This window comes from Equus caballus, chromosome 31 (assembly GCF_041296265.1).
Source record: "Equus caballus isolate H_3958 breed thoroughbred chromosome 31, TB-T2T, whole genome shotgun sequence".
Classification (NCBI taxonomy): domain Eukaryota; kingdom Metazoa; phylum Chordata; class Mammalia; order Perissodactyla; family Equidae; genus Equus; species Equus caballus.
Window position 1 is genome coordinate 25,466,120 of NC_091714.1, and position 23,729 is coordinate 25,489,848.

General features: G+C 39.3%; 1 long non-coding RNA gene across 1 annotated transcript in view; it reads right to left on the reverse strand.

Moving 5' to 3' along the window:
- Window positions 1–278: 278 nt before the first annotated feature.
- Window positions 279–23,729, reverse strand: part of LOC138921664 (uncharacterized) — a 44,498-nt gene continuing 21,047 nt past the window's right edge. Inside the window, exons 2-3 of the long non-coding RNA XR_011434423.1 lie at window positions 5,815–5,938; window positions 279–3,439 (exon numbers count right to left, since the gene is read on the reverse strand). This is a non-coding gene — a long non-coding RNA (uncharacterized lncRNA). The remainder of the gene's footprint in view (window positions 3,440–5,814; window positions 5,939–23,729) is intronic.

Sequence of the window (23,729 nt, forward strand, 5' to 3'; positions counted from 1 at the left end):
AAGGTTAACATGAGCTGCCCGACACATCACCACATATATACCCCCAAATCTCACTCAGTTTCCTCCTCCACAACCTACTCCTCACATCCCACCCATGCTACCCACCAGCACACACACACGGACACGCAAACACACGAAACAGATGGAACCATACAACTATTGCAACAGCGCTGGAACAAGTTCACGACTTAGAACAAATGTAGAAAACTTTAAAGAGGAAAGACTTTGACAAAATAAATTTTTAAAAAAGAATACAAATTCACATATACTTTTCTAGGGCAATTTTCCAAGTAGTAACTTTGCAAAATTTCTATTTGAAAAAATAAACAGTGTATTTCATACGTTACTTTCCAACTTTAGTAACTATGTGAACATGTTCTCAATTTCAAAATGCAATTAAACTTCAAGTTTACTTGTGACCTACTAAAGAAGGTTCCTGGATCAGAAGTAAAAAAGTAGAAATTCTTATTAAGAAGTCTTTAATATGGCTTATACAACAGAATATCCTAGGATTTTAGGATGCTGAGCTCTTTCTTAATGAAAAGGCTAGTTATATTAAGTGTGAATGTTAGAAACATACATTAAATGCTTCATTTGCTCCTTAAGGGGGAAACATGTTAAATCAAGCAATAAATATTTTTTTAAAGACTCAGTAAGAGATTTCATGGAATCCTCTCACATTTTCAAAGATTTCGAGATTTTTAATTGCCTCTATATGGCAATAAGTTGTCCATCTCTAATTTTCATTTAGCTTGTTTTTTTCTCTGCCAATGATTTTTGGCTTAATGCTCCCTTTTAGAATGTGTAAACAGAAACATAAGCAGATGATTTTTATTGGATCCACTCAAACTAAAAATAGCTAAGTTAGTATTAAAACAAAACATATACACCACAATGTTTATGTCAGCCTTTTGAGCATTCATTTTCCTGACATCAAAACATTTTCATCATACTACAGCCACTTGCAAATATGTGCTAGAATGTATATTTTGCATGTCTATAGGAGCCCTTATTATCATCAGTATGTTCATTCTACATTCACCAGCATCTTAAAGCACCTGGAACTTTAGTGGCAGAGTTACACAGACATCACAGAATTTCCCTACAAAGCGAATCTAGTGTCATCTGAAAACAAATAATTCTTGGCCCTCAATTACATAAGCAAATAAGGCCTCTGGGCAACAGAAATAGTTTTCCTGACATCCAGGAGGTAAAACCCCTTCACTTCATAATACATTTTTCTCCTGTTTTCACAAAATTTTAAGAATGTTAACTATGCACTTTCTAGACCATGGTAGATTAGAAGCTATAAATGGAAAAAAGATAGAACTGAGTAATTGAGCAAGCACTCCAACAATGACAAGGACAAATAACTAAAAGAAAAACTACTGGGGTCAGACCTGTGGTGCAGCAGTTAAGTTCACACGTTCCAATTTAGTGGCCCTGGGTTTGCTGGTTCGGATCCCGGGTGCAGACCTATGCAACGCTTGGTGTCCCACGTATAAAGTAGAGGAAGATGGGCACAAATGTTAGCTCACGGCCAGTCTTCCTCAGCAAAAAGAGGAAGATTGGCAGCAGATGTTAGCTCAGGGCTAAACTTCCTCGAAATAAATAAATAAATAAAAGAAAAACTACTAAAAGCAGACAAATAAAATATAGTAATTTGAGAAAATCTAGAGATTTATTAAAAGGCAAAACTTGTCTATACTTTTAATGGGCCCTAAGTGCATTGGTACACATATTTATATTATACCTCGGTCATAAAAGTAGTTATGTTTAATATGCTCTCTAATATGTTTGAGTGTAGTTTCAAATATAATTATAAATGTCTCCAATAAAAATAATCAGATTTTTTTTAAGTTTTGAAGTTAAAAACGTGTGAGTTTTGAATATTTAGGAAATTTATTTTTGCAGAACACCTCTTTTTCCGGCAAACACAGGACTAAGTGAGACACTTGGTATTGATATAATTTTAAAGTTCAAATGATTCTTTTACTGAAGTAAAAAGGCATCAGGACTTCAGATAGAGCGGAACGAGCCCTTGGCCACACTGAAAATACTTTGCTGGTCACTAGGTGAACGCAACCAGTAAGGCAGGATTTTGTTGACTGTCCTGGTTTTATTGTTTTTCAGCCAATTAGCAATGTTTACAGAGAGAGGACAATAGCTGAGTGGCAAATCACAAAGATATGGGGGTTAAGTCAGACCACGGTGCCTTGCTGCTGACTTCATTTCCGGGTTTGGCTAGACCCTGCATTTTTCTGGTCCCTGGAGATTCTTTATTTAAAAAAGAAATGATTCTTTTCAGATGATCCACTCTACATAAACACACACATGCCAATATGAAAGTATAAACTATGCCTGGTCTTATGTTTTTAAAAGGGGCAGGAAAGGAGGAGTTTGGGCAAGATGGTAGTTTTTAGGTTAGGCATTTTAGGAAGCATGCAAAACTGGTTAAATATGAGTTTTCTTGAACATAGCAACAGAAAATAATTTAGTTAGCTGATGAACCAGTCCATGGTAAACATTCACTAGCTAACTGTTTCATTTGGCCATGTTCTATCAGATGAACCACCCAAATTCCTGGTTACCATTATCCCACGCTGTTATAGTGCCTATGTTTTATCCCATCATGCTTTGCGGCATGATGGTAAACTAATATCACAAAATTCCAATAACACAATAACACCTGATGACTATTGCTCAAACAAGGGGAATTCTCAGTGCAGATTGGATCCCACTGGCAGAGCTGCTAACTTATATCTGATCCAGATGTCTCAAGTCATTTATAGCGAATTCTCTAGTCTAGCCAATTAGTCTTAACATTGAAGCAATTGAGTTACCTGCTGACAGGCTGAATCAACAGATAATTTATGACCTGAACTTCTGTAATTATTTTAATAGCCTTTTCATACCCTTTCCATTCTATTTACCATAACAGGAGCATTTAAAATGAGAACTCTTCACTAAAGGAAAGTAATACGAAGTTCTTGAAGAAATATTTTATTAAAGGAATCAAAGAACTGCCTTTTAAGAGGATCCATCTTAGAAAAGCTCCTCTATTTCTCCTTTTAACTTGTCAGTTTTGAAATATATTGGACTCTTTTTCACCATTTTGAGTTATTATTCTCTCTTAAATTCCAACTTGTTTATTGCTTATACTAAGACCTTCAAACACTTCAAGGATCAACTTGCTCTTCTTTATCTTGCTATTGTTAACAATGGAAGCTCAAACAGGACCCGTTCGTTTAAGTCTCATTTCTCCTCACTGATCAGGCCGAGGATTCCGGACTTCAAGAGGCCAGTTGGCCACGGAGATGGTGTCAGCCTGTCTTCACTGTGTTTACTCGCTTTCTGCTCCACACTGCATCCTGGAAAAGGTGTCCCCGACACCCCCAGCACTGATAACAGGGCAAATGTCATGGCCGTCAGAGGCGGGCTAAGGAAGAACATAGAACAATGCAAGTTTCATGAAGAAAAATGAATAAATAAATCATTTTAATCCACTTAGGTGACTAAAGAAACTATGACTCAATATTGACCTGCTATACTTTACAACATACCATAGAGAATACCAAAGAAAGTATCGCCTGGGGAGAGGCATGCTCAAACCTTCCCATCTGCAGCTGCTATCAATTATTCTGCCCTGATGTGACCAGAAAGCTCAGTTTCCAATAGAGAAATATGAGTTGTAAAAGAATCCTTATTGGCCACCCCTGCATACCCCGGCCTCTTCATTCTGTTTTGCTTTTCAAATATTTGAAATGTCCACAAACTTTGTATCCTAGCCCACTGGGAAGCTAGAAAAGCAAACTTAGCCAGTTTCAGGGCAGAGGAGAGGTTTTGTGGCTTTCAGAGAATCTCCATTGGATTACAAAAGCTCATAAAAGGGCACCTTCTCCCTAAGTGTTACATAAACCGAGTTCTGTCTGTACTTGTGATTTATGCTCTTATTGAGGATCTTGTGTCTTCCTTCTCTCCATTCTAGAAGATGAGTGAAGGACAAAAAGCCTATTTGGAATGGTTAACCTGATCATTTTTTAAAAGATGTGTGCAAATCACTGGGGCTGGGATCCCATTTGTCAACCAAATTGTCAGGAAACAATTTATTACTGACAAGAACAAAGTGTGCAGCTGGATATCCCAAACAACGGCATGCTAAATGAGCCAGAGACTTATAAATATCTTCTCGAGGACTGCATTTCCTATAGTCTAAAATTATTCTAGAAGCAGCGTGGTATAATGGGAAAAAGAATTGTACTGGGCATCAGGACGTCGGAGCTTTCTTTTGCCTGTTCTGGTGACTAGCTTTGCTGTTAAGTTATGCCACCTCCTGATTTTTGTAAAAAAAAAAAAGGAAGAAAGAGAGAAACTAAGAAAGAAATAAAGTTTATACTAGATGACTTCTGAATTCCTTTCAAGCTCCAAAATTCTATACTGACAACACTAATATCTTATACAGGGAACACTGCCACCTAAATGCTACACAGATTAACCTAGGCTCGTTCAAAAGATAAGAAAACAGAATTTGAAAGATGGAAAAGAAGGTCTGTTGTAAAACAGACTTTTGATTTCTGTGTGAATTGTAGAATCAATTATATAATTGTTTTTCCGGCACAGTTAGTACAGTAAATTCAAGAGAGGGAATGTTAATAACAAATCAGAAAGAGACAAAGTAATTAGGAATTGGAACTTCACTTTAAAAACAAACTCTTAAAAAGAAGCAGTGAATAAATGACCCCCTCTCCTTTAGAACCCCAGGCTTTTATTTTGTTACACTCCACCTTGTTTTATAAGTCCCTTATAAATCTGGTTTTTTTGCTGGACTCTTCGTTCCTGGATGGCAGGGCCAGCTTTTACCCTTGTTTACATCTTTCACAGGGCTGTGCCCAGAAAGGCACTCAATAAATATTTGTTGAACTGAATTCTATTTTCAACATATTGGACGAGTGTGGCAAATATTACATGGAGTAATTAAACTCAACTGAGGTTTCTGTAAATTTAAATTTTAGTTGAATCCTCAGCCTCTTTGACTTATAAGTGACTCGGGACACTATGATTCTGTGTAGAACCTGTGAAATATCTAACTAACTGGAGAAGACTTCCTACCTTGAAAGAAAGAAAAATATCAAATCGTAAGTATGTAATCTTATCCTTATCTATTACAGTTTCTCTATCGCTCATTCCTCTATTAATCCAGTTTCCATATATTTAATGGGTGTCAGATCCTCTGGTCATACAGCTGTGGTTCCCACTTTCAACAGCATGTTTCTAGTCTATGGAGAGAGAAGGTCAGTTGCAATACCGTGGGATAATTGTGGTGATATTGATATGGATACAATACTTTGATAGCATGGAAAAGTGATGCCTGAATGAATGTCGAGGATCTGAGTTGAAAGCAGTAACTCAACAACTTTATTTGAAGTTTTTCAGAAGAAACCATGGCTAAGTTGAATAATGAAAGGTAATTCTGAATCATTCAGCACAAAGGCCTAAGACTTAGACAAAGACAGTAGCATTTTATATTTATTTAAGGAATTTTATGTAGCCTTTATTATATGCCAGGCATTTTTCCAAGCACTTTATAAACAGTAACTCCTTGAAGACTCATAACAACCATAAGAGGGAACTAGTATCATCCTTCTTTTACAGATAAGGAAACCAAGTCATAGAGAGGATAAATCCCTTCACCAGGTCAAATAGCTAGTAGGTGGTAGAGGTGGGATTTGAACCCAGGCATTTATCTTTTACCTTCTTGGTTACGTGCTGCTGCTCCAAGGCTGCACAGCTGGAGAGCCGGCTGCCCCCACTCACCTCTTCCTCATGTGTGCTCTGCCTCGACACGCGATGCACTCGAGTTTGTCCTGACTGCTTTATCTGCGTCCCTGCGTGCTATCTGTCTTCCCCATCATGCTGCCAGTGTCACATGGGGCTCCCACTGTGGAATATGAGCAGAAGAGTCATGTAGTCGAGTGCTCCGGTTGAAGCAGAGGGAAAGGAGGTTGTCTTGGTTATAATATCTATGGTGTACCTGATATTTCAATGGACTTTTTGGCCCAGGCACATTCGAAGTGGGGAGATAGTCTAAGAAGCAAAAGTGTTTCAAAGTAAGTGGCTAAGATCTACTTCAGATGACTCTTAAATGCCTCAACCACATCAAAGTGAAAAAGGGTCTTCAGCTGGAGATCGGAAGAGAATTTTTAGAGAGGAGACAACTTATCTGAAAAGGACTTTGCTGAGTCACAATCATGCCGTTGCTGGTCCAGGAGAGCAGGTGATAGCCCTAACCTCAAACCTAGTCAGAGAACTTCAAGACAGGACTCAAGGAAGAATTTTCTAGAGAGAGTAGTGGGAGGGGCTGGCCCCTGGAGTCTCGCTTAAGCAAAGCAACTTCACTACGACTCCTCCAACAACTTACTGTTTGTCCTCTGCACTTTAGATGGTATCTGACTCCCACTTGGAAATCTAGAGGACAAGAGATGAGCCAACGAATCTTTTCCACGGGGATGTGAAGGAAGTGGGCTGTGCTGAGATGAGGCAGCAGGCCCAGAGTCCTGGAACAAAGAATATGTGAGTGTGGGTCTAGGACCTGGAGGAGGCCACGCATGAGAAGCCAGCACAGAGCTGAGCGGGCAGAGAGCTGTTGTAAGTCCTGTAAGAGGGGTGTCTAGATGATGACTCACACCTTGGTGGACGCTGACGCTTCTGGTGGATGCACAGGGTCTGAAGGATGAGTAAGTGATCACCCTAAGCAGGGCAGCATTTGCCCTTCTCAAGGGGAAGTGTGGTTGAAAGACTTTCATTGATTTGAGGGGTGGGGGTAGAGATGAGGGTTTTCTAAGAGCCCATGAGAGGGCCCGTGGTAGAATGACCTGGCTTTGCCCACCTGCCAAGTCCAGAGAGGGGGAGCTGGATCACCAGGGGATTGTCGAGTGAATGAGGACTTTCCTGCGCCTTTTTCTCACTCCCTTCCATCATGCCCTGTTTGGAAGGGATTCAGAACCCCAAAGTTAGCCAAATGAGGACAGAGGAACAGAGGAACAGAAATCCTGCAAGAAAAGAGTGGAGAAGCCAGCCTTACACTCCTTCCCTAATAACAGGGAGGGCTTTGATATGGGACGTCTTCATGATTCCAATGTGACAGTGTTTGGTGACATAAAGTAAAAGTCTTCATTATCTAAATGTAACAGAAGATTTCACGGAGGCTGCCAATCACTGTAAAGAGAAGAGCTTGCCCCAGTGAATCAATTTAAAGGGACAGTGAGGGTCAAAAATAAAGATGCTCGACAATTACCTCAACTGTCACAACTGACATTCAGCAGAAACAACAGATACACCCAAAGTATGCTGACCCAACCCAGGCAGGAGCCTGAGTCGCAGCTCAACAGAGCTTCAAGAGGTCCGGTGACCCCCATGCTTCCCAGAGAAGCCCGGAGCCCACTCTAGGTCACCCACAAGCATGTTTAACTCCATGGTTTTCCTGTGGCAGTTTACCCCATGCAACCTGCAGCCTCACAGACTCAGCAGTCTCTCCCAGTCCCAAGCTCAGGGCCTGACGAAGCAGGATGCTCACACTGCAGCCTGGCCCAAGCTCAAGAAGCAGGACTGAAGCCACCCACTGCTGGGTTCCCAATCCCTCGTCATGCCGGCACCTGCAGTCGTCTTCTGCCACGTTTCCTGCTTTGCTCCTGCAGCGCAACTGCTAGTACTACTCACAGGTCCCTCAACACAAGGTGAGTTTCGGTTCCTCTACACCTCATCTTCCTTCGCCCCCAGATATTTACACTGCTGCCCCCACGTCTAGCACCCTCTCTGATCCATTCCTGCCCTTTCTCTGGAAGCCAAGTGTGTGATTAAGAGCATGTCTCTGGAGAAAGATGTGGGTCTAAATTGGACTTCCTCTATGGAGTAACTTTTGACCTTGGATGACGTACTTAGTCATTCTAGCCCCGACTTCCTCATCTATAAAATGAGGATAATAATATTATTTACTTCGTAAAATTGTGGTGAGGATTAAATGACATAATGAAGAAAAAGTATTTAGCCTATGGCCTGGCACATATTAAGTATCAAAAAACATTTGTTGAAAAACTGAATAAATGGGCAAATAGACCCTGACACATCCGGTTTCCTGGTTGTGGAAAGCCACTCCCTCCACCACAAGTCTGGCAAACTCCTACTGACCCTGCTAAACCTGGACTAACTAGAGTCATTCCAGAGAATGAGTAACCTCTCACTATACTGATGTCTCAGGTCTCCAGGATATACCGTTGGGTGAGAAAAGAAAAGTGCTTAATAGCGCGTATTTGTACCTTTTGTGAAAAAAAGTTGTCATGTTAACCTTTACCTAGAAAGAAGAGGAAATAATACATAATGACTATTTGTGTGTATTTTTGCTAAGTGGAAACCCTGAAAAAATAAACCCGAAGCTACTAGTAGTGATGTTTGAATTCAGCCTCATGAACAGTGAGGACTTTGTGCATATAGGTGATGTCGGTTTTTAGGCACTTGGATCAATTTTTGTTTACGACTCTTATTCCATATGAACCAAAACACTAGTGACTCAGTTAAATTAATTCTGAAAACTCATTTTCCAGGCAAGAGGGGAGTAGAAAGAGAAGGAAAAGAGAACTTGCCTTGTGCCAGCTACCAAGTCAAGCACTTTACGTGCATTAGCTCATGCGACCTTCACAGCCCTGCTAGGTGCAGGTCGAGAGCCAGACAGCTCCTGAGAAGTAGAGCTGGAATCCAAACTCCCCTCGGAGTCCAGGCCCTGCACGCTTTAGCCGCAGAGTGGGGTGTCTGTTTATTGCCCATTTTGGTAACTGACGTGGAATTGGTAAGCCTGGCTTACTCCTACTTCATCATTGAACTTGCTAATAAAGACATCCAACAGTGCTGGCTGAGTACTGACTCTTGCTGCACACTAATAGAGACTAATAGAGGCATAAATTATTTTATGGCACTTATGCAGCTCTTCAGCCAGTTATGAATTCCCATAAACGGAGTCTCCTCTGACTTTATTTCCACATATTTCTACATGTTTAACCTAACATTCCATTAAATTCCACTTTGAAGACTGAAGACTATAAAAATGCAATGAGTTTATTTTGGCATGAATTGTTTTTAATAAGTCAGTGCTGATTTCTAATTATCACTGCTTTCTATTCCCGATACTTATAAGTCATGAAAGCAAGCTGATAAGCTTAGCATAATTTTCTAGAAAGTTTTTGGGAAATTATATTAAAGTCACTAGTTTTTCTTTATTTTCGGGAGGCTACTAAAAGAAATGGACAATATTATCCTATATCTATATTTTTCCAGGATAGAGGGAAACATTTTCAGTTTTCCATAGTTTTCCATATTGGACACATTTTGTGACCAAATTTACAAAGATTTCATGTTCTAAACATGCACTTTCTGAGCTTAGATTCTCAACTGATGACTTACAGAATACAGCTGTTTCCTCGCCACCACTTTCCGAAGTGAGGGTTTCAGTTCCACCATAATGGTGACGTTTGCCCGCTCCTTTCCAAAGCGAAGATCCCTGATAGAGAGGATGGAAATAGAACCAGCAGTTCTGCCTTCTCTGTGACATTGTGAAAGTAGCATTATCTGTGCAATGACTGGGTCTCCATACTCTTCTTTCTCTGAATATTGCTAAAAGCAATTTTTCTATTTTTGTATTAAATAGTATTTTTCACAAGCCTCCAATCATTCTCGACTTAGGCTTGTTAACAGTTTTGAGCTACTTTTGTTGTTGTTGTTGTTGGTCAGTGATAATGTGTCCCTCCTCCCATCTTATTTACACACCCTTTTGAACTCTGGCATCAGAGTTGGGTGAAGTCACACCAGTTAAAATATTTCTGTAAGCCAATGTTATTCCAGTGTTAAATTTAAGTGACATGGTCTGATCAGGAGAAGAATTTAGGGTTTGAAAATATTACCAAAACATCATAACATTAGCACATCCTTCACTGCTTTCCTTCCTGCTGTTTTTCATTCCCTGTAATTCATGAATGATGACATTGAGAACTAATCTTCCACACAGAGCCTATCACCACAAACGTTACAGTGGGAAGAGGGTATCTCTGTTTCCATAACCTAGACGCTCGCTCATCAGATGCACACAGACTGGGGCACTTTTGTAATTGCCAATTGGAAAGTTGGTATTCTTTTTTCAGGGGTGGACTAATTTGTTTTGGAAATCAGATTGGGAGAGTCAAACTATAGAGGAGAAGCAAATGATTTGCAGGGCTGGAGAGATTATTTGTTCCCCTGGGACAATTTTCACTTGCCTGTCCTGTGTCTTCCTGTGCATTTGGGACTCAGTTAATCTTTCCTCTCGTGTGCAGAATCAAGGTGTAAATTTCCGTATAAATTGAGATCGGTAGGAACTCAGTAGCTTTAAACCCAGAAAGTCATCATTTTACTCATTTAATCTCTTTCAGGTCACTTTACTTTTCGAAAAGAAAAAAAGAAGAGTTTCAAAAGGGCGTATTTCCTAGGCCAGATCTAAATAAAAAATTACTTTATTATTATTATTAAAAGACAGTTCTCTTTGCTCTCCTTTACTTTATCCAAGCAGCCACAATTTCTTTCTCAGCAAGGACATCATCAACTCTGCTTTGACTTATCTTACAACCAAGCAAGTATTTACAAAAGGATTAAGAGTGTTCAAGACATTGCAAGAAGCAGGGCAGCCCCCTGACACAGGCACTGACTTTGACACCCAGTTTTCTGGACTGTGCCATTGTAACTACTGCCTTTTTCCTAAACTCTTTCCCATGTCCATGCACAGATGGAGAGGGAAGTACAGTCCATGGTCATTTCCATTTCACCCTCACTACAAAGTTTGCCTTCTTTCTTTTAGTCTCAGATTTAAACAGAAGATTCCCAAGGAGTACAAAGCTCATTAGCAGAGAAAATATCTGCTTATTTCACATGAGAAGAAATTGACAGCAGTTAATGTCTAAGGGAGGAAACTGCTCTTGGACAGTGCTACAGCCAGACCACTGTGGGAAAGAGTCATAAATAGAACTCCTCTTTTTTATGTGTGTATATATCTTTACAATGTGTTGTCTTTTCCTGACTAAGCAGCTTGCTGAATATCAATAATGTGAAGGAAAGAAAAAGAAATCTATTCAAGGGTGGCAAGTATCTTGTAGCAAATTTATATGATCAATGCCCAACACTGGGCAGTTCCTGGCTGTCAGTGTGTTTGTGAAATTAATTTCTTTTTAGATCCGTTTTCTTTCTACAGACAAGAAACGAGAGGGCATTGACAAGGCTTTCTAAAACTAAGACATTACGGAAATAAGATTACCTTTTGTCATGTAAACTCAAAAATAAGCAAAACAGGTCAGAACAGAGAGACTTGAATTCCCCAACGGCTCACAGCCTTGTGAATCTGGTTCCAGCTCTCTCCTAAACTATACAATTTTGAAGAATTCACATAACTTCTTTGAGACTTACTTTTCCCATCTATAAAATTAAGAGGTTAGCCTTAACTATCTCAGAGCTCCTTCCCAATTCAAACATACCACTCGTCCTAAACAACTCCCATAAATGCCTTGACTAGCATGGTCCAGAGCTAACTTTTATGAGAAGTCTGTCCTTTTGAGGGGAATGGATGTAGAAAGCCAGGAATTGCAGGAAGCCATACATTTCAGAGCCCTGTACTTCCCACCTCACGGGCTCGATAATCTGTCCTATTGTTCGAATTACATGCCTTCCCTCCTTTGTTAGAATTTGGTTCTTTTTATGAATTAATTAAAGAGCTGAAAGTGGTAAAGTGACCCATCCTAAGTCACACAAATTACCTAGGAATGAAGTCTATGTTTTTGTTTTGTTTCCTTTCCCAGGTTTCTCTCAGTGTAAAAAGTGGCCTTATTGAATGGTGTCGTATTTATCACCGTCACAAGACTGTTGGGGTCCTGCTGGGCACATAGCAAGTTACCAGACCCCACGGGAATTTGTATGGCTCACAAAAGGCATGACTCCTACACATGCACTTTCAATCTAAAATAATCCCATCTGTTTGACCTTTTGAGTGTAGTACATAAACATCTCTTTGTCCTTCAGTAAGCAAATAATACCACCATAGCTCAATTTGAATGGTATTTACAGATGAAGAAACAGAGATTCAAAAGAAGTTAATTAATTGGTCCAAGACCATATGGCTAGAAATTAGTAAGACTGGAACTAGAATACAGGGTCTTCTTTCTTCTTGTTCAATTTATCTTAATCTAAACCATTTCACTTCTGAGCTGCGTGGTACAGAAAAAAAAATTCAAATCCTGCACAACTGAAAATCCTTTCCCTCACACATTAAAAATGACCTTCCCAAGTCTCAGAGATCATAGCAAGCCATTTTAGACCTAGCACGGTAACTCTTCAACCTGTCCTGGGTGAAACAGTGAACTTTAGTTATTAACTGAGCATCTCCTGTGGCTTGTCAAGATCCTGGAATCTCTGAGAGCCACAAGGAAAGATAAGCCATGAGCCCGGCCCTACCATTTGGAAAGGCAAGGCAAATGACCTCTCAGAAAGATACCTTGTAGTCTAAGGTAGTAAATGAATGGAAAGTGGCAATCTTTTATGTTCATTTATTCACATATTTAGTATTGTCTATATTTAAGTTACTGAGTGTACAAGAGACTGCTGCACATCTTTTAACAGTGTTAAATAATCCTCAAGAGAAAACTAAAGAAATAACCAAACCAATTTTTGACAAAGGAGCATTATATAAAGGTTCACTGGCCTTTGTATGCACCTGTGTGCATCTGTTCCCTCCTCTCATTCTTGCTGTTCCTACGCATCTTGCTTTCCTGTCCGAGATACTAACATAGTGGCAGAATTGCCCAGAGAGCCATAGAACATTATCGATGAGAAGGACCTTATTGGACACTTAGCCCACACTTCTGCTCTTCCTCCATATAGAATTATTTCCTTCACCTCCTTCACATGTCATTGAGCCCCTGTTTGCCTACTTCCATTGGAAGGACGTTATTGTTTCCTGAGCTACCTCATTCCACTCAAGAGACTAAGTGTAACTATTAAAACATTTTCTTCATGTAACAGGTTTCTGTGCTTGAAAATTTGAGCTATGGTAATTCAGATTCGCTTGTCAGGCCAGTGGAAGTAGTGAAGCCAGGCTAACCAATGTGACAGTGATTCAAAATTTGACCCAAAGGCAATAGCTGGTGTCAGATGGTATGACCATCTTGAATAGACCACATTGTCAGTCTTCCATATTTCCGTCTAGCCCCAGTGGGCTCAATAGACTGAGTCTTTTGAAGCAGTAAGTACACTGAAGAAAAGAAAAATAAAACAAATCTCTGCATAAGACATTAGGATCACAGGGTAGCATGGACTAAATCCAGCTTGCACGGAGGGTAAGATACAAGTTGATTATGGGAAGTATATCAGGACTGGGATTTTTTCTGGAGAATGGACAGGACCAGACTACAGCTGGGATGGAAAAGAAGGATGTATGATCCTCAAGCTCCTTTAGGTTTTTGACCAACCAGTGGCTTCCACAGTAGATATTGCCATAGTGAATCAGAACCAGACAGGAGAAGTACGGTGGAGAGTAAGTAGTGGAACCCAGAGAGTAGCTGAGAAGCCTCTTCCAGAGGTGATATTCTTTTCAGAGGATTCTCAGAACTACCTGAGAGGAATTTGAGAAGACCAGATATCCTCAAAGCAGGGGGAAACTGAAGTAGAACAAATGTTTCACTAATGCCACTGTGGTCCTATTTTTCAATGAGGCTGAATGAAAATAACAACAGTAGCCACACAAAGACAAGCATTTATGACAACTATACTAGGCCTTTTTATGTGTTCTCACCCTTAATGCCGATCATAACACTATGAAGTTGGTATTAGTGTTGTTAGTTTACAGCTGAGCAAACTAAGTCTCGGAGGGCCCAAGTAACATGCCCCAAATTCATGGCTGTTGAGATGTAAACCAGGATTTGAAAATAGGTCTGACTCTTCACTACATCATGCTGTGTCCTGAAGTAACGTGGAAAAACATGGGTTATATAAATATTAAATCAAAATCTGCCTCCCTAAATTTTCCACCCACTCATCTGAGTTCTGTCTTTTGAAAAAGTACTGTCTTTGTGAGCTACTCCTTCTACTATATGACAGCTCCTCAGAGGTTGGAAAATACCTATCAAGGACACCACTGAATCTTTGTCATGTTGAGCCCAGGTAGTGCCCTGTCTAGTCTGTTCATCAACATGGTCTTCCTCCACTGGGAAGTCTAGTTTGTCAATATCCCCAGTACTCTAGATGTTCTCTGATTTCCCCTAAAAACAATTCCCACTATACCATGGGGCTCTCCTGAGCTCTCAGGACTCCTGCATGCTACAGCAGCTCCCCATTTTCCCAAAGTTTGACAAGAGACATCATCTCAGCATCACTCTCAAGAGCCACTGAGATAGTGAACAAGGTACCCCATAGCTCACTGCACCATGTGAATTAATTCCCTGGACCCCAGCTTCCTGCCATCCTAATGTAAATGCTATGATAAAATATTAAACTGTATGTATAATTGATGATTACTTCATAGTAACTCAGGGTCTTGCTTGTTTGAGTAAAATTCATTATTTACAGTTTTCTACTAGAAACGATTTCTCTTTGTTGATATCTCTCCCTAATTGTTTGAACCATATGACACATTTTCCTAGGCAATATTGAAATAATTTTTATATTCCTCTTAGTTTAGAGTTAGCCTCTAAATTTCTGATAGATAGTATTATAAATATCCTTTTTGCATAATGAAAAATGTCTGCAGCTATATTACCCAGGGATATTTATAGACAGACATAGTCAGCCCAAGTCATGCCCTATGCATCCTAGGAACAAGCCCATGTTATAGACGCCACACAGCTGAACTCCAATACCATTTGTTTACGGCTTTAAGAGGCTATGGTCTATGTTTATGGACTAAAGGGTATGTGTAAGTAGAATACGTTTTTCTATAGAATAAAAAATTTTTAACATAATCTAAAATTTTAACATCATTTACACTGAAGAGCAATATACAGGTTGTAAAGTTATGCTTAGCATCCCTGCCTGTGTGGTGAAAAAAGAAAGGAAGGTCTGTTGACATAATCTAGAACATTTGCCAAGTCATCCACTCAATGAAGAGAAAAGTGCACGAGAGGATCCTCTTTGTTCCTCTCTGCAAGACTGTAGAAACCCCTGCACAGAGAAGAGGTGGACGGGAAGCCCATTTCCCCCCATCCAGGAGTGCACGCAATTCTCAGATTTGAAAAAGGAGACTCACGCTTCCTAATCTGAGTAGAGTTCTTTTCTACCAGCTATAAGCCATCTGAAGAGTGGACCTTAATTTATGTGGTAGATAGCTCAATGAATAGTAAAGACTAACAGCCACACAATCCCACCAAAAAGAAACGTGTATTTTAAGGAAGACATGACATTTTCTTACCCTTGTTCAGCTATAAATCAGCTGGGAGATTAGTCATGACAAAAAAGTAAAAAAGTTTCTTGATAATTTCTTATATTTGTGTGTTTAGAAGATGTATCTATTAACTAGTTTATTGTTTTACTGATTAAAAAAATTATGAAATAAAACTCCATAATTTAATCACATGAAATAGTACATTTGAGCCATTTGACATCTTATTTTCCCAGTATCTTTTGATTTCCAGTGAAAGAAGCATCCCCTCAAGCATTGATAGCATGCTACCCTTTATTTAACAAGCGCAGTGAACCACCTGACATCCATTGCTGTGTTTTTTAGTTTTTAAATATGCACTGTTAATTAGCTTTTTACATTACAACTATTCATAAAATCTTTAAGGGAAAATACCATTTCTCATACTACTTTCTGTCTTTCCAAAGCACCTAAAATAATGCCTTCAATAATTATTCATCCATTTGTCCATCCAACACTCTACCTGTTCACCACGTGCCAGTGGCTGGTGATGCCCTGTCCTCAAACAGCTCTCAGAAAATAATCCCCGAAAGAGACAGAAGGGGCCCCAGCGGGCATTGCTAGGAGCAGGAGAGGGGAGGACTGATGGGAGTGGAGGAAATCTATGGAAAGGAGGTGATGCTTGACTCCTCTCGACAAATGAATAGGAATTTGCCAGTGGAAATCAGATAGGCAATTGATGCAAAGGGGGTTTTACACACAGCAGGCGCTTAATAGGTAATTGCCTACTTGTTTTGGAAAAAGTGGTATAGTTTGAAGTTAGTGACCTCTCAACCCTAAGATTCTGTGTATCTCTGACTTTTTTAAGCCATGAGAGGCCTATTTGTTAAGTCAATGCTTCAGCCTTTCTTTTCATCTAGGAAAACAGAACAGAAAAACAGGACTGCTTTTTAAGAACAGGAAAAGGAAAAAGAAAACTTACTCAGGCTTCATGTCCATATGTACCTTCCAAAAGTAATATACACTAATTTTGGCATCTTTGGAAAATGAAGAAAAATGAAAAGGAGAAAATAATCACACATCCCACCACTGAGAGTCGACCATTGTTAATACAATGGTGCATTTCTTTCCAGTCTTTTTTTTTATTTTGCAAAGCTTTTGGTTTATTATTTTGTTTGACATAATTGCAATCCTATTCATTAACGGTGCATATTTAAAAACTAAAACCCACAGTACTAGCCATCACATGGCACAATGTGCTGACTTGTTAAATAAATGTACCACATCATTAATGCTTTAGGAGTCGCTTCTTTCATTGGAAACCAAAAGTAAGCTTTTATATTAACATTATAACAAAGCATCATCATAACTATCGGTCTTATTGGTTCCATTTCCCATGGAGATTGCCTAAGATGCACATCATTTAATAAAGCGTACTGTTGTTAGACATTTAGGTAATTTCCAAGATTTCAGTGTTCTAAATAATTCTGCAATAAGCATGTTTGTATACAATGATCTTTTCCCTTATATTTTGGATTCTTTTTTAGGATCAAGTCAGAATTAGAGTAAATGGATCAAATGGTCTGAAGTTTTTAAGGCTCTTAATACGTATTGGCAAATGGCTTTTCAAAAAGATTATACCAATTTTCACCTTATCAGCCAGAAGAGTGTCTTTTGACTGCTACCAGCACTGAATAGCATCATTTAAATCTTTGATTTGATAGTTTTTAAAAAGTGACTCACAATTGCATCTATTCCATTACTAGTGGAGTTAAATATTTTCCCCTTTGTCACTTGTTCACGTATTTTGATGATCTAAGGCTGAGTCGACAAGGGGTCAAAATCGATAGCTCAGGTTATCTATGTATACAACTGCATCGGGGTTCTGCTAATTGCCACATCACTCTGTGTGAAAACTAAAACTAAAATAGTCTCTTTGACCACAAATTTACAATAAGAATACTTCCCAGAGCTCACGTCACATTCCAAAAGCTCTCCAGGCCGGTGCCCCAGGCTTGGGCCCATTTGCACTAAAACCTCTCATAGTTTGCTACATTTCCATAAAAGTCATCTCTTTGTGCTTATTTTTTAATAGATGTATTTCCTGCTAGACTCCATTCTCCACAAAGCCCAGAACTTGGCAGTCTTTTTTGCTCCTGTGTCCCCAGTACACATCGCACAGCCTGGGAGACAGCACCAACTTCCTCTATTGGTCAGACTTGGCGTGACGTGGAAGAAGCCTGGAACGGGGCAGAGGAACATCTCCAGAGAGGCTAACCTCCTGAGTTCCACTCCCCTGCAGTCATACCCCACACTAACTTCTGTGAAGTGGTCACTGCTTCGGAGAACTTTTGTCCTTCCTTAAAGAGGTATTTTGACATACTAAATGCTTGCCTCTATTTATCTGTACGTTTAACGTGACCTTCCTAATCATCAGGCACAGAGCAATCGTCCCTGGGCTGCTGATCAGGACATGAGATAATTAGCAAAGAGAAAGTCCTCCTGCCAGTGTGTGCTATGAATAGAAAACTTTCATTTGACTTCCTGAGTCTTGTCCAATTGTGATAGATCATAGTTTGTATCCTAACTTCCTGAAAATTCATAGACAATACATGGTTTCATCTCAGATTTATGTAGGATATACTGGTTGGGGAAAATGCATTGGTTGTAGCAAAGGAGTCTTTTTCGAGCTTCAGTAAACGCTGTCTCTGTCTGTGCTTTTCTGCTGGGTTGCCCATGAAATTACTTCTTGGGAAGATCTATTCTAGTTGGATCATATGTCTCAACGATTCAACTAACATTTAGTCAGCTTTTGTGCATGCCTTTCACAATGCTAATTGTTCTCACATACTGTTCTATTCAATTTGTACAAAAACCATATTAGGCAAATATTATTTTTCCCATTTATTTTAGATGTGGTTAAATGATTTACCCAACTTCATCCAACCAGATAGTATCCAGGACCGAACACAAACCTAGATCCTCCAGTCCTCAGTCCAGTGACTGCTTTTGTGTAACTGGGAACGACTTGTCCTCATGCACCTTAGTGTGGAGAGTCCTCCCCACTGCTCAGCATTGCCTGCTGTGGAACATTGACCATGCAGCTCGTTACACAGAAATTATTGAACTGCTTGCCTGTCTCCCCTGCAGGCTGTAAGTCCATCGAGGGCAGAAATCATGTTCTATTTGATGTTGTATCGCCAAAGCCCAGCAGGCTGTGTATGCGTAGAATTAGTGAGTGTTTGATAACATTTTTAATTACTGCATAATTAAATGAGTAAACCGCTAAGTAAATGATGGAGATGGTAATATTTGGGTTATGTGCTGCTTTTTTTTGAACACAAAAAGTCTAAGAACAACTAATAGTTCACTTTTTTTCATCTGTATATAATTTATTTTAAAAGGAATGTTTATTAATTAAAACACAATTCCAACCTTTGTTATCCTAACTCAGCCTTTGCTAATTCCAGTCTCCAACAAGTTGTAGAAAATTGCTTACAAGGACTCCACTGTTGTTTTTACTTTTTCTTTTTTGTTGCTTTATGTCAGCTATCACCAAAACCAACTGATTCATCTATATATAGAACAGAGTGCAGGCAACAGAATTACTCAACATTCCTCCCTCTTTCTTTCCCTCTACCCCTGTTCTTAAATTGGAAAGGAATTCTAAAACTTCACTGACCCTTCAAATACTCAACTAGATTTCCCTGGATAATATCCCATCCAAGTGACTTGCCAGCACCTACTAAAATGCCTCCAGTGACATGGAACTCTCTTCCTCCTAATGGAGTTTGTTCCCTATTTAGATTCTTTAAACTAGAAACTGGGAAGAAATGTAACATGTTAATCGGCAAAGTGTGAATTGGCACAAACTTTAGCAATGTAAATCATGAGCCTTTAAAATGTGCATACATTTTGACCAGGTAATCATAAAACTCTATCTAAAGAAAATTACCAATATATATACACCATGAAGCAGGGTGTTCTTTGCCATGTTAGTTATAATAATAAAAAAGAATGAAAACTGAAAATCATCTGATTGCTAAACTATCCAAAATGGTTGTAATAAATGATGGTTCATGTGTATAACAATACAATGAAATCATTTTAAAATTATGCTTTATATAGTATTTCGTGAAATGAAATATTCATGGTATATTGATAAGTGGAAAAACTAAGTTATAGAATAGTATAACAATATCTGTATAACAGAAATAATTTTTTAAAGTTATATTTGCAGGCACAAAAAAAGTCTGGAAACTTATAGAAAATGTTAATAGTTCTTTCTTAGCACTGGGATTATGAGTAGTATATTTTATTTATACTTTACTGTTTCCTTACAGACTTTCAGAGAATAAATTGTTACTTCTGTAATCAGAGGAAAAGTAAGTTTAGTGTAGGTCCTTCTTTAATTGAACTGAAATTTCTCTCTTTTTTTTAAATAATGTCAGCGCATTTTACTTGAGGATATACAAAAGAAAAAAATCTTTCCCACTCATAAAAGTTCTTTAAACATTTGAAGCCACCACAAGGCCCCTCTCCCTGCCCCTCACTTTCTTTTTCCAGTTGAACATCTATGATGTCTCCACATTGGAAACACCATACATTCCATATATTCTCTGAACAGCAGCTAGAGTGATCCTATGAAACAGAGCAGTCATTTCCCTGTTCAAAACAATCCTGCAGCTTCCCATCACACTTGGAACAAGGGCAATGGCCATATCAGGGCCCACTGACTCTCTCTCCAATCCTACCTCCTGCTACTGTTAATTTCTCCCTCCACTTTAGCCTCAAAGTTTTCTTGCTCCCATGTTCTCACCTGTCTTAGTCTATTTGTGCTGCTATAACAAAACGCCATAGACTGAAGGGCTTATAAACAACAGAAATGTATTTCTCATAGTTCTGGAGACTGGAAATCTAAAACCAAGACACACTCGGTGTCTGCTGAGAGCCTGCTTCCTAGTTCATAGACAGACACCTTCTCACTGTGTTGTCACATGTTGGAAGGTGCAAGGGAGCTCCCCAGGGTCTCTTTATAAGGGCACTAAACCCTTTTGTGAAGGCTCCACCCTCATGACACAATCACCTCCCAAAGGCCCCACCTCCTAATACCATCACACTGGGGATTAGGTTTCAACATATAAATTTGGGGGGGACACAAACATTTAGTCCATAGTACCATCTCAGGACATTTTCATTTGCTCTTCTCTTTGCCTGTAATACCCTGCCCCAGATATTCCATGGCTCATTCTGTCAGTCCACTTGGGTGTCTATTCAGTGCCACCGCCTCAGAATGGTCTTCCCTGAACACTCTCCCAAAACCAGCACCCCTATCGCTCCATCCCCTCACTGTATCTATTGCTTTTCCTATCACTTATCACTACGTAATAGTGTCTTGTTGATTTGTCTGCTTGTTCATGGTCTGCCACCACAACCAGAAAGTATACTACACAAAGGTCAGGACTTTTCCAGTTTTTTCTCACTACTATAATCCCCGTTGTCTAGAGAAGACACAGCTTAGGAGTTCAATACATATGGTTAAATTAAGGAAAGAAGTGGTTTCAGTTTCCCCACCCAGCAGCTACAATTCTAAGCCCTCCCATCTGAAATCAAAGTGATACTCAGGAAAGACCACCATGTTCCAGGTACGGTCTGGATGTGAGAGAAGCGTGCCCCTCCTCTCCTCTTTCTTTCCCCATGCAGCTCTCTAATATGCCTCCTAAATTCAAATGACATCCCAGGCAGCCACATCACACTTCTCACTCACACGGAGCATCTAATGAGCACACTGCTGTGAAGCAGGTATGAACCACAGCTCCAATTAATATTTATTCGCTTTAGCAGTGAATGAAGGGATCTGAAACTACATATATTATTTTAAGGGGAAATTTACACAGAGAGGTTTTTTTCCTTTTGGAAAATTATGTGAAAGACATTCTCTCCGAGGTCAAAAACACTTAAAAAGAAAGGGTGAGAAAGAAAGAGTAGAATTGAATAATACCTGAAGCTTGTAGAAGCTTCAAGTCCTGGCCCCACTGACAGATTAAACAATGAACTACTTGTTTGTGCACCGTCTTGGCAAAAACACACAGTTGGGGAAGGCATGACTCAGAGAACAGGGAACAGGACATGCAATAGTTATTCAGGCTGATCCACCCCAAGCAGGCAGACGAGTACGCAAGTTGCTAGTACTTTGTCAATAATATGGAACAAACAGGTACATGAGGACAAGGCCACTATATAAAAGAAAATAGGCATTTATTACTTGACAAGCTGAAATAAGTTTTCTCCTCCGTATTGAGTTATTATAAGGGTCCCTGAGTGAGTTGTCATAGAAGGGGAAAACCCCAGGGATGATATCTGTGGCTCTGTTTTTCATATGATCTGAAAATGTCTCCTTTTAGGAAAAGTGAATCAGACACCAAAGTAATGTGATCCTGAAAACAAATTCGTTTTGCAATAACTTGTGAGATTACACCATAAAAAAATGGAACTGTTAACCACTATTACTAATGAGATTCTTTGTGGAGAAGTTTTGTTTTGATCAGAATGGGGGATGTCTTTCTCCCCAAGTTTATAACTACATTCAAGGTTACAGTGCTGAGCTGGCTCTCCTGAAGACTACGTGAAAGATTCAGCAGGCTTGGGGAGGAACACAGGACTGAAACGTGGATAAAGAGGAGACTTTTCTTTTACTCCATTAACTTTTTTAAAAATTTTAAATTTCTAATTTTGATAGAGTATACATTAAAAATGTTACCATTGTAATCATACAGCTGGGTAGTATTAAGTACATTCATGTTGTGCAACCAACCTGCAGAACTCTTTTCATCTTGGAAAACTGAAACTACACCCATTAAACAACAGCTAGTCCACTAGTTCTTATAAGGCTAGAGTTTTTACCAATTAGAGTACATAAAAAATACAAAAGGGAAATCTTGCATTCGCAAGGTGAAAGATGATAACATTTAATTCATACCTGCATGGAAAACTCAATCCTGAAATAAATACCTTAAAAAGACTGGTCGAAAATTTTAGAAGACAAAAAATTAACAACAACAAAATATTGGTTTCATAAATATATTTACCAAGGAGAAGTTATCTGGATGACTAACCAATGTTTGAACTACAGATTCATAGGCAGAATAAATGCTAAGCAGTTGTTCCATTCTTCAAAACGCGATGCTAAATCCATCTCCCTGTTACTCGCCAGCAATTTCCATTGACTATGATTACTCACAGACAGATATTTGAATAAAAGCCTATTACTAGTAGAAACTTGAGCTCTCCAGCCAAATGCAGCAGAATCGTGGTCAAAGTCTCCTCTAGGCCATGCACACATTGCCTCTGAAAGGACATCTGCACCTCAGAGGGTACCCTTCCTAGGAACGTGAACTGGGAGCCTAAGGACCTGCAGTGGGCTTGGATTCAAATACCCATCTATGGGGTTTCCCTTAATATCAATTTTCCTGGAATTTCCCCAAACGCTGAACAGTCATTTTCTCATTGCATCATCTCTGTCAAACTCTCTCTATTCAAAGTGACATGACTTTGTTAGGGTTGAGGAAGGAGTAGAATGTTTAAATATATCCCTAGAATTCAGCCATTTTCTTACCTAGTCCAATGGCATTTGCTACTTAAATCCATGGTTAGGTCCACATTATGGATGAAAATTCGTGTTTCACTACCCCCTTTCCCATCACTTGAAAAGAACACTTGCATTATAAAAGTCCATTTCCTCTGTGACTAACTGGGAGAAGGGGGAGTGGGAGGGGATGAAACTACAATCCATTAACAGCTGCCTAAGCTTCTACACCTATCCCAATCTCATTAATAATTTCCCTTTGCCAAAATCAAAAGATAAAATTTTTCTTTATACTTCATGAGAACTTCCCATTCAGTTAATCCCAGGAACTCTCGGTTTAACTTGCAGTTAGCAAAAATAGAATAAAAATGATGCTTTGAATTCATCCAGGGCTGTAGAGTTTTCTCAGTGCTTTCATGGACATTGTCTCATTCTGATGTTCAGAACAATTCAGGATGGTGGATATTGTTATTTCCTTCTTATAGATGAAGCTATTAGGATGAGGACTATATTAGTAAATTGCCCCTAAATTACATGGTAAGCATGTGGGAAGCCAGGACTTAAGCCAAGGTCTTCCCGAAACAATCTATCTCTTATCACAAAATTAGTCTTTCTTGTAGGTCCATGCATTAAATGTTCATTTTTAGAAAATTCTAACACAGTTTTCAATCAATAGGAAAAAATATGTAGACTTCCTTTTCTGCTTTCACAAATACAGGTTGTCCATACAGC